Here is a 12,040-nt window from a genome sequence, read left to right as displayed (position 1 = left end):
AGAACTGGCACTTTTCCGGGTACTCCTTAATACCCATTCTGCATTCATAAGAAATCAATCTTTCAGTGTGACACCACCTACACTGTGGAACTCCCTGCCTGTTGACATCAAGTAGGTGCCTTCACTGTGCTCTGTTCAGCCCTTGTTAAAAACACTGTTGTTTAGACAAGCCTACCCAGACATGTAGGGATGCGAGTGGCGCTGTGGGTTAAACCACATAGCCTAGGACTTGATGATCGGAAGGTCGGCGGTTCGAATCCCCACGATGCGGTGAGCTCCCGTTGCTCAGTCCCTGCTCCTGCCAACCTAGCAGTTCAAAAGCATGTCAAAGAGGAAGTAGATAAATAGGTACCATTCCGGCAGGAAGGTAAACGGCGTTTCCGTGCGCTGCTCTGGTTCGCCAGAAGCGGCTTAGTCATGCTGGCCACATGACCTGGAAGCTGTACGCCGGCTCCCTCGGCCAATAAAGCGAGATGAGCGCCGCAACCCCAGAGTCAGCCACGACTGGGCCTAATGGTCAGGGGTCCCTTTACCTTTACCTTACTCAGACATGTAGTATGTTTTAATCCATTTTTCGTTTACTGCTGATTTTGCCTTTTGAAAGCTTTAAAGGGTTGTTTTTGCTTATATTTCTATTGTTTTATTGTCTTTCTAAACTGTTTTGAGGAGTTTTAACAACAATCAAGCCGTCTGTGGATTTTATGAAACAAATGTAATATTGAGAGGGGGTGTTCTTGTCCCAGTTCCATTGTGCTGTAGAACAACAGTGCCCTCCAGTGGTTACACTGTAGAAGCATCACAGAACAACTAATAAAGCAGAATTGTTGTGGAAGGACAGCCTTCTATGACTTGCGCAATATTATTGCATCAATGACATGATGCAAAACACATCCCAGGGAGTGGAGTGGGGAGATAGCAGACAGGAGGAGCTCCCATAGCACCAGGGAGTTTGGGAAAGAGGGCAGGACATAACTGCCAGTCCCTAGCATTCCCCCTTTGTTGCTGCCAGCATCTTTTTGGAGGAATAACAAGCATCATGCTGCAGGTAGGGGCTGGAGCTCAGGTATAAAGCCCAGAGCCCTGCAGTCAGGGGCAAATTACCAGCTAGAGAGCAGCTGATGATGGGGACTAGGAATTGGAGAGGGCTGAGGTTCAGTTAGCATTTAAAAGCAGGCCTATCTAATCCACAGTTGCCAAAGCGATACGCAAAGCGAAACATTTGAAAGGAAAGAAAGCCACCCACTCCTCCCAATTTTGCAGGACACTTCTGATGAGCTCAGAAATGTATATATTAGGGCAGGGGTCAGCAAACTTTTTTCAGCAGGGGGCTGGTCCACTGTCCCTCAGACCTTGTGGGGGGACGGACTATATTTTGAAAGGGGGGAAATGAAAGAATTCCTATGCCCCACAAATAACCCAGAGATGCATTTTAAATAAAAGGACGCATTCATTCTACATTCACATTCTGATTCCCGGACCATCCATGGGCCAGATTTAGAAGGCAATTGGGCTGGATCCAGACCCCAGGCCTTAGTTTGCCTACCCATGCATTAGGGTGTGCTTAAAGATGCCTGTGTGGGTGAAAATAGCATACCAAAATGCATTAGATCACGAAGAAAGTGTATATATGTTTGAGAAAATTGAATTTAAAAATCGGTATTTTCAGGGGGAAATTTGCACCTAGATGCTTGGTACATTTTCATGAGGAGATGTTTTAAAAAAACAAAAAACCTTGGCAAACTGATGTGGAAATGAGAAGAAATGAACTTAAGATGGAAAAATGAGAAACTGAAATTGATAGATTTGCCTGGCCTTAATGGAGCAAGCAGCCGTCCCAATCTTCCTTCCAATCAGGCAAAAAGCATTTTTGGGAGTCCAAGGACACATAACAGCTAGGGAGAAACATTCAGGGTGCAAAGTTGGGGGGAGCAGTGAGGCATTTGACTTGGGGAGTGTTCTGAGGGCCAGATGGAGAGGGCTGGGGGGCCATATTCAATACTCATGCCTCAAGTTCCTCACCTCTGGTTCAAAATGTTGGAAAGAAGAAGAGGTTCCAACAAAGGAAGATTGGCTTTTGAAAACAATGGAGTATGTAGAACTGGCAGGATTAACAGCAAAGATTAGAGACCAAAATGTTGAAAAGTTCCTTGAGTACTAGAGACTTTTAATTGAGACTTTTTACTATAACGAGATGAAAATATGAGTAGGACTTGGAATATTAACAGAGTTAATTGTAAAGATCAATAGGTTAACATGGATGTATTGGATATTATATGTGAAATATACAGCATTTAGGGGTAAATATGGAAACCATGGAAGCGGGGACGGGAAGCCAATGGATAAAGCAATTTATGATCCATGCTGAAATCTGTAAAGTTTTTTTGTGAAAAATCACTAAATAATATTTTTTTAACAATCCAGTCCTAAGGACTATTAAACAAAGAGAGACGGAAACTTTCTCTCAAGTCCACTTGCTCTACTGGGACTTGTGTTCTGTCGATTTCTGAGCAGAAACCTTATCGGGAAAAGAAAAAGGAAAGAAATGGAGAGGTGGTGGTGTTGCTTGGGATAAGGAGGTTGTGAAACAGGAAATTATTGAATTTGACATTGCCAAATTTCTGCTTTGAAGCAAAACGGAAGCCAGCAGAAAAGCCAGCAGAAAAGATTCAAAACAGTCTCGACACAAATTGCTCTTGATCCCTGCAATATTTCAAAGGTGCAGGGATCGATTCACAGTTGGTATAAAAAGATACATTAGCAACCATTATGGTAACAGTAGCGAAGGAAGAGGGGGGAGAGATGTAAGCAGCAATGGCATATTATGGACACCAGAGGGCAGCAAAACCCAGACTTTTGGACATTAACATTGCATGCTGAATGTTCAGAAAACTTTCCTGGTTCACAAACACACACACACACACAACTCCACCATGGGAGCAGCCAGGATTTTTGTTGGAGAGGGCCCGGAGTTTGTCAGGGGGCATAACGGAAGTGATTGGTCAGTTAGTTAAGTACAGTGGTACCTCGGGTTAAGTACTTAATTCGTTCTGGAGGTCCGTACTTAACCTGAAACTGTTCTTAACCTGAAGCACCACTTTAGCTAATGAGGCCTCCTGCTGCCGCCGCACCACTGGAGCACGATTTCTGAAGCGTATGTAACCCGAGGTACCACTGTATTTCTATTGTTCTACTTCATGGGGGGCAACTTGGCCTTGGCTAGGCTTATGAGCTACCCCTCCCCATTTATCCATTTACATGCATGTTTATTTTATTCAGACACTAACATTGCGATTTATCTATATGTAAGTTAGTGAGGAGTGCCTGGCACTGCCCAAGTATTTTTTTTAATGGATAGTGTAATTTGTGCGTCCCCAAAAACTGGGCGACATCACACCAGAGTCACATTTTGGTCTGCCATCTTGATTCAAAATGTCGCCTGTCTTCCAAACATCAATGAAGACCCCACCCCACCCCAATGTTGGGAACCGATGGCAATGATATCTCGAGAGGTGGCTAAACTAGTGCCAAAAAAGGGGGCGAAGTCACGCCAAAGTTAGGTATTTTCCCCCTGCCATCTTGAATCAAAATAACACCCAGTGTCCAAACGCCGGTGGAAAACTCCAACCAAAGGACTGTCATGCCAAAGTTGGTGACAGGATCTCAAGAGGCAGCTGGACCTAGGCCAGAAAACAGGCAGAGTCATGGCAGAGTTTTGTTTCAGTCTGACATCCTGTTTCAAAATGGTGGAACCTGAGGGACTCTTGTGCCGAGTTTAGTGACAATATCTTGAGACAAAATGGGCAAACCATTTCCCAACATATATACAGGCAGAGTGAAAGAAATAGACTGGAAAGAGAAGCTGCTGAATTGCAACTCATTACCAAACTTAAAACCATGGAGAGACCTGGTCTGAACAAAGACATTGGATTCTTATCTCATTACACATGACAAAGCCATTTTTCACCTTCTCACCCCTTGCTTTTTCCTGTAAGACCTATTGCAGTCGTTAAGAGTCATCAACAGGCTCATCACAGCTATCTGCCAATCACCCATTCCCACCACCCTTCTGAGTAATACCCCTCCCCACCTTCTCACTATATAGAAGGATCTGACAACTTCTGTTTCAGTGTATCTGAAGAAGTGTGCATGCACACGAAAGCTCATACCAAGAACTAACTTAGTTGGTCTTTAAGGTGCTATTGGAAGGAAAAAAAATTATTTTTTTGTTTTGACTATGACAGACCAACACGGCTACCTATCTGTAACTGAAAAATGTTTAGGGGTATGTGTACCCCTGCGTACCCCACAGAAAAAAGCACTGTGTAAAATCATAGAATTGTAGTGTTGGAAAGGACCCAAATGGTCATCTACTCCAACCCCTGGCAATTTCATTCCTGGTGAAACCGTAAATTTGTGGAACAAGACTCAGTTTGCTGGCTCAGTCCAGAGGCCCCTCAAGTCTGCCATGCTATTTCCAATAGTCCCCAGGCAGGGGTCTTCAGAAAACTCATGTGTCCTCAGCAACTAACATTCTGCGGTACACTGCTTCTGAGCATGGAGGGACAACTTTGTTATAACGGTTAATAATAATTGGAAGACCACACCCCTTCCTCGAAGCCACTTGTGGTGGTGCCTGTTAGGACTGATAGGGGGACCAGAAGTATGTAGATGCAGCCCATACCAATGGCGGGCAGATCCACCTCCTGATTGGTTGTAAGGAAGAAGGCAGGCCAACAGGGGCTGGTGGCTGAGGTTGGTGGGGCTGTCTGCCACTCACCTCTATGGGGCAACTTCCACAACTCAAAGCACCCAAAACATTTCTGGGTGGCTGTCAGAACTGCCTGGGCCTTGAAAGACGTAGATAGATTCGTGCCAAATGCACAGAATGGGTATTCTTCCAGGTTTCCCTGACTTCAGCCTCTGCCCGAGGGCACCCAAGGTGATTCCCTCGGCTGTAACCCAAGCCTCTGGGGTGATCGTGCTCACCTCGGCCCTGGGCTGCAAGCAGTCCCCATCCCCAGCACTCTGTTTATCAGAGAACCCAGCAAAGCCAAAGATAGATCTGGTGGGGGTCAAAGAAGGACAGGTGGAGAGGAAAACCAGGAGACTGGATTTCTCCCAGCTGGGCCCGGGATTCTTCTGAGGCCCAGAGCCAGGAATAAATATGACACTGCTGACATCTTCTCTTGTGGCTGGTTATACTCTCAGATGCCTTCCAGAAAGAGAGGCTGCATACCACACTATGCAGTTAAAGCACATCCCCCACCCCCGCTAAGAATCCTGGGAACTGTAGTTTGTTAGTCCACAAGTCATGAAATCATAGAGTTGGAAGGGGTTCCCCAAAGGTCATCTAGCCCAACCCGCTGCAATGCAGGAATCACAACTAAAGAATCCTTATCCATCCAAGTGTTTTCGCTTTTGTTTAGTATGAGGGAACCCAGACACCAGTGCCCACCCCCATCCTTATCTACAGTGGTACCTCAGGTTACATACGCTTCAGGTTACATACGCTTCAGGTTACAGACTCCGCTAACCCAGAAATAGTGCTTCAGGTTAAGAACTTTGCTTCAGGATGAGAACAGAAATCGTGCTTCGGCGGCGCAACAGCAGTAGGAGGCCCCATTAGCTAAAGTGGTGCTTCAGGTTAAGAACAGTTTCAGGTTAAGTATGGACCTCCAGAACAATTTAAGTACTTAATCTGAGGTACCACTGTATTTGCTTGCTTTATTTTATCCAGACCTTCCTCCAAAGAAATTAGGGTTTCCTCCATTTGCATTCCGTCTTCACAACAACCCTGAGAGGTAGGTTTGGTTGGGGGCTGAGTAACCAGCCTAGGACTATAGCTGAGGGGAAGATGTCAGCCTGAGTCCAAAGGTGCTTCCAGACTGTCACCATTTTCAAGTGCGATTCAGGTTGCACAGTTAAAGCCAATTACCTCAGTTTCCCCACTGGCACTATATGTATCCAGGACAGTGAATCTAACTAGGATAAACCAGCTGACGTGAAGGGTTGAAGATAAGGAGGACTTCCACCTTAGTCCTGGATATCACCCAGCAGGAAAAACTGGTCGGGCTGGTCAGTAGGAGCCAAAGTCCAACTGTGGAGTCATTTTCCTGCCCTGCCATTCCTCCTCCCTTGGTGCTTGTTTCCAAGCCCGAAACTCAGGCTTGGAACCTGTCAAGAACCCCAATAACAAACAGACCCTCTGAGCATGCACAGAGAGCCCTTGCTTTTATGCTAAGCCCTCCACGTTTCCAGAATTTCCCCCTTACGTTTTGAGTTTCTCTGTACAGCATTTGTTTAGAAAGCTGCTTTTTCTGTTTGAGGGAAGACATCTGACAGATCGAGGCTATTAGTTGGACACTAGTTTTTAAATTACCGGCAATTTATGTCTGTGGGATGGTGTGTTGCACGTGCCGTACATTGCTTTTTAAAAAAAAAAATAGGACACGCTTATGTCCCTTGAGCCTCCGGGGACAGAGTATTGTGGAAGCTGAGTTGAAGGAAGGAGCTTTTATTTATGATACTGAACCCTGTGACTAGGCAAGGAATGTGGCTTCAGTGAGGAATGAGGCAGGCCGGGATTCCTGGCTTCTCTGCCATTTACCTCTCCAAAGTACCACACAGCACAGTTTCTATTATGTTTCTGGGGGGAATCCAGCCTCAACATTTGGCAGCCACCAAGATGACGAAGGCTGTGGAAGACCATTCCGGCGAGGTATCATGGGCGCTTGTGGCATACGCAGTTAAAAGCTTTGCAAAGTCACCATATCTCACTAGTAGCTTGACCTATCGCTCAACATCCAAAAAACCAAAGTGCTGCACCAACAAGTACAAAATAACCCCTCTGCAGCACCACAAATCCAACTCAATGGTGTAACGTTGGAAAATGAATCACTTCTCCTACCTGGGCAGTTATCTTTCCACAAGCGCCGACACTGATGCTGAAATCCAGCATCGCCTGAGCTCTGCGAGTGCGGCTTTCTCCTGACTGAAGTGCAGAGTGTTTGAGGACAGGGACATTCGCAGGGAAACCAAAATGCTTGTTTACAAGGCTATTGTACTACCAACCTTATTGTATGCTTGTGAAACATGGACCACTTATAAACGCCATCTCCAGCTCCTCGAAAGATTCCCTCAGCGGTGTCTCCGAAAATTTTTACACATCACTTGGGAAGACAGGTGAACTTGAGAAACGTGCTCTAAGAGGAAGGCACGCTTGGCAAATCCACACTGTGATCAACTCCCACCGGGAAGCTGATGTCCCCACTGTGGAAGGACGTGTGGATCCAGACTTGGCCTCCACAGTCACTTACGGACTCACTGTTAAAACCGTGTTTATGGAAGACAATCTTACTCAGCTATGAGTGATCACCAAAGAAAGAAGAAGAAGAAGAGATACTTTCATAGGATCATAGCATGGGAAGCAACCTCAAAGGCCCTCTAGTCCAGCCCGCCCCGCCCTCGCCCCCCAGTGCAGGACATCTGCTGCTCCAGCATCCATGATCTGTAGCTGCTGTTTCATTGTTGAATAGCATCCATACTATACATTGAAAGCACATCACTCCCCCCACAAAAGGAGTCCTAGGAACTACTGTTGAAGCTACAGTTACCACCACCTTTAACATACTATAATTCCCAGGAGTATTTAGGTGGTGGTGGGGTCTATGTGCTTTAAAAGTGCACTCAGTGTGCTTTCAAATTTTGGTGTGGGTGGTGTTGACAATACCAAGCTGGTCTGACTCGGAGTACAGCTGCTTCCTCTAGGAATCTTCTGGAAGCTCGCTCTTAGGTTTAATTGAAACCTCCTTTATTGAAATTTGAACTCCACCCCCATTGTCCAGCCCAGACACTGAGATCCAGCTCCAGGGGCCTTCTGGTGGTTCCCTCATTGTGGAAACCAGGCAGACAGCTACAGGGAAACCAGGCAGAGGGCCTTCTCGGTAGTGGCGCCTGCCCTGTGGAACACCCTCCCATCAGATGTCAAGGAAATAAACAACTATCTGACTTTTAGAAGACACCTGAAGGCAGCCCTGCATCGGGAAGTTTTTAATGTTTGATATTTAACTGTGGTTTCATAACTGTTGGAAGCTGTCCAGCGTAGGAGCCAACTCCTAGGGGCTGTGGGGGCTTCGACCCCCACAATAAAATAGTTGAGGGGGCCAGGCCCCCAAAAGTTGATTCAAATGGTGTGTGTGCACTGCATCATGTGATCATTTATGTGGGGTGGGGATTACCTTGGGCCCCCACAATATTTTATTCAAGTTGGCACCCCTGCTGCCCAGAGTGGCTGGGAAAACCCTGTCAGATGAGTGGCATATTATTATTATTATTATTATTATTATTATTATTATTATGCTTCTGCAGAACCACAGAAAACACTTTTCCTTCATCATCTATCTGGCAGCCCTTCAGATATTTGAAGGTGGCTATGGAATTGTTTCTAAATCAGTGTTTCCCCAACCTCTAGTCATATATGTTGTTGGACTACAACAACTCCCATTCTCCCTGACCATTGGGCAAAGCTACCTTGGGTGATGGGATTTGTAGTCCAACAGCATCTGGGGACCCAGAGTTGAACAACGCTGCACTAATTCATCTCTTCGTCAGACTGAAAATACCCAACTCACAATTTAACACGTAAGTTCCTTTGCCATTTCTGGACACTTTCCAGTTTGCTAACATCCTTCTTAAATGACGGTGCCCACATCTAGACGCAGTGAGAGGTCTGACCAAAGCAGGATTGGTCAGCCCCATTACTTCTTGTGGGCCCGATACTTCCGCTGATGCATCCTAGAACTGCATTGGCCTCTTCTTTTTTTTTGCAAACACATCGCATCTGAGTCACGTTGCTTGAGCTTGTGGCCGGCTAAAACTCCTCAGGTCCTGTTCACGTGCACGGCTGCCAAGTCAGATTTCAGCAGTCCTGTACTCTGTGCCTCCAGTTCTTCCTGCCTAAATGCAGAAATTCATATTTATCTCTGCTGAAATTCAGGGGGTGTGTGGGGGGGTGTTTTACTCTTGTCCCAGCTCCTCGTCTTAGCTGTCAACATTTCCCTTTTTTTAAAGGGAAATTCCCTTATTCCGAATAGGATTCCTCGCAAGAAAAGGGAAAAGTTGACAGCTATGCTCCTCGTGCTGTCTGGGTCATCTCAAATCCTATTTCTGTCACGGGAACCCAGGAGCATACCTAACAGGGGCGTTTACATGACAATTAATGAGCCTGAGTTACTCATGTCCATTTATTTTAATGGGCCTGTTCTGAGTATGAGTATGCTGGATACATAATGACTGATCTCCAGGGTTTCAGGCAGGAAGTACTATTTCTCAGCCCTACCTGGAAACAGTCCAGGTATAGACTGGCAAAGCATGGGCTCTGTCACTGACCTGCAGTCATTTTCCTATCATCATCATCATCATCATCATCATCATCATCATCATTACTACTACTACTATTATTCCACCCCAGTTTGGTGGCACCTGCAGGCTTGATGAACTTCCCCTCTAATCCTCTGCCTAAGTCATTTCAGCACCTGCTAAAAGCATTCCTGTTTAGACAAGCCTACACAGATGCTTAGAAAGCTGGGGCAATTTTAATCCTTTCTTTTGTATTTTAATTTTTGAACGTTTTAAAATAGGGTAGTACATTTTTCTTGATTTTTACTGTTTTGAGGTTTGTTTGTTTTTGCAGTGTATAAATTTTATGAAATAATTAAATTCCAGGGTTCAATCTCAAGTGTCTGAGACTGAACACCCCATAATCTGGTAGCAGGTGATATGAAAGACAAATGGGACCTTAGGCCCCATCTGCACTGCACATTTAAAGCAGCATCAACCCACTTTAATCAGTCATGGCTTCTTCCCCCCAAAGTATCCTGGGAGCTATAGTTTGCTGAGGGCGCTGAGAGTTATTAGGAAGTCCTCTATTCCCCTCCTGCTAAGGAGTTACAATTCCTTAGCAATCAATCTCTCATTCCAGAGAATGCTCCAATTCAATCAGCACTCGCCACCTGAGTTTGCTATGACAGAGGGAGCAACAGTTACTGTGTGAACCATGGTTTGGTGCCATGTATTTCAGTCGTCGCTCACCACCTGAGCTCGCTATGACAGAAGAAGCAACAGTAACAAGGGAGGGTGTTGCAGACCCTCCAAGTGGGACTCCCACTTGGAGGGTCTGCAACTTTCCCACTTTCCAGGGACATCCCTGATTTAGAGAAGCTGTCCCGGTTTCTGATTTGATCCCAGAATGTCCCACTTTTCCTTAAAGGTAAAGGTAAAGGTACCCCTGCCCGTACGGGCCAGTCGTGTCCGACTCTAGGGTTGCACACCCATCTCACTTAAGAGGCCGGGGGCCAGCGCTGTCCGGAGACACTTCCGGGTCACGTGGCCAGCATGACGAAGCTGCTCTGGCAAGCCAGCACCAGCGCAGCACACGGAAACGCCGTTTACCTTCCCGCTATAAAGTGGTACCTATTTATCTACTTCCATTTAGGGGTGCTTTCGAACTGCTAGGTGGGCAGGAGCTGGGACTGAACGACAGGAGCTCACCCCGCCACAGGGATTCGAACCGCCGACCATACGATCGGCAAGTCCTAGGCACTGAGGTTTTACCCACAGCGCCACCCGCGTCCCCACTTTTCCTTAGGATGTCCCTATTTTCATCGGAGAAATGTTGGAGGGTAGGGAGTTATCCAAACCCCAAGCCATCTGAAGGCAATCCTGTACAGTGGTACCTCGGGTTAAGAACTTAAGTGGTTCTGGAGGTCCATTCTTAACCTGAAACTGTTCTTAACCTGAGGTACCACTTTAGCTAATAGGGCCTTCCACTGCTGCCGCCGCGCGATTTCTGTTCTCATCCTGAAGCAAAGGTCTTAACCCGAGGTACAATTTCTGGGTTAGCGGAGTCTGTAACCTGAAGTGTCTGTAACCTGAAGCGTCTGTAACCCAAGGTACCACTGTATAGGGAAGGGGTTTTTATGTTTAATGCTTTCTTGTTTTTTTATATATGTTGGAAGCTGCCCAGAGTGGCTGGGGCAACCCAATAAGATGTGTGAGGTATAAATAGCAAAATTATCATCATGGAATGGGACATCCCTATTTTCATCAAATAAATGTTGGGAAAGGGGTGAGGGGCTGCCGGTTCTGCAGGCAAGGGGTGACATAACTGGGTTCCTGAGGCTCAATGCAAGCTTCCCCACAGGGGAGCCGCAGAAAGAATGTAGTTTGTCAACAGAGCCATGGACTCAAAAAGGTTGAAAACCTCTGGCTTAGACTGAACTGCTTTGCATTTTCCTTTGGTCCCTGTTACTGGCTGTTTTGCTTTGCTTTTTAAAGACTTATTTATTAGCGCTTCCTCCAGGAACCTCAAAGTGGTTTCCCATCGGCCTCTGGTACTTACCAGCCTGTGGATCCTCTAAGTGTTAACGCATCAGCGGCATCGCATCCCCTCAGACCATTTCCTCAGCGGCCCCTTTTTACTGTTTTATTGATTGTACTATGCTCTCAGATCTGCAGGAGCAATGCATTATTATGGTGCCTTATGGCCTGGTGCCTGGGACAATATATTTCTCAGATCGTCATAGGGAAGATGTGATCTACATACAGTGGCGTAGCGTGGGGGGTGCAGGGGGGGCGGGCCGCACCGGGCGCAACATCTGGGGTTAGGGCAAATCCATGGGTTAGGGGGCGCAAATCCACGGGTTAGGGGGCGCAAATCCACGGGTTAGGGGGCGCAAATTACTTGCCTTGCCCCGGGAGCTGACAACCCACGCTACGCCACTGTCTACATATGCAGCAGAATCTGCATGTGAGGCCTGCTGGATCAGGCCCAAGCCCCATCTAGTCCAGCATCTTCTTCTCACAGTGGCCAATCAGATACCTGTGGGAAGCGGGACCTGAGCACAGCAGCACTCACCTCACCTGTGATTCCTGGTGACTGGTACTCAGCGACAGGCTGGCCATTGTGACTAGTAGCCACATTTTCAAAAGGAGAGAGATAGAGAATATTTGGGATCATTTTTTGGAAATCACACCCCTTTGC

Source organism: Podarcis filfolensis (genome assembly GCF_964270895.1).
Source record: "Podarcis filfolensis genome assembly, chromosome: 13".
Taxonomy (NCBI): Eukaryota; Metazoa; Chordata; class Lepidosauria; order Squamata; family Lacertidae; genus Podarcis; species Podarcis filfolensis.
Note: the sequence above shows the minus strand (reverse complement) of the source record.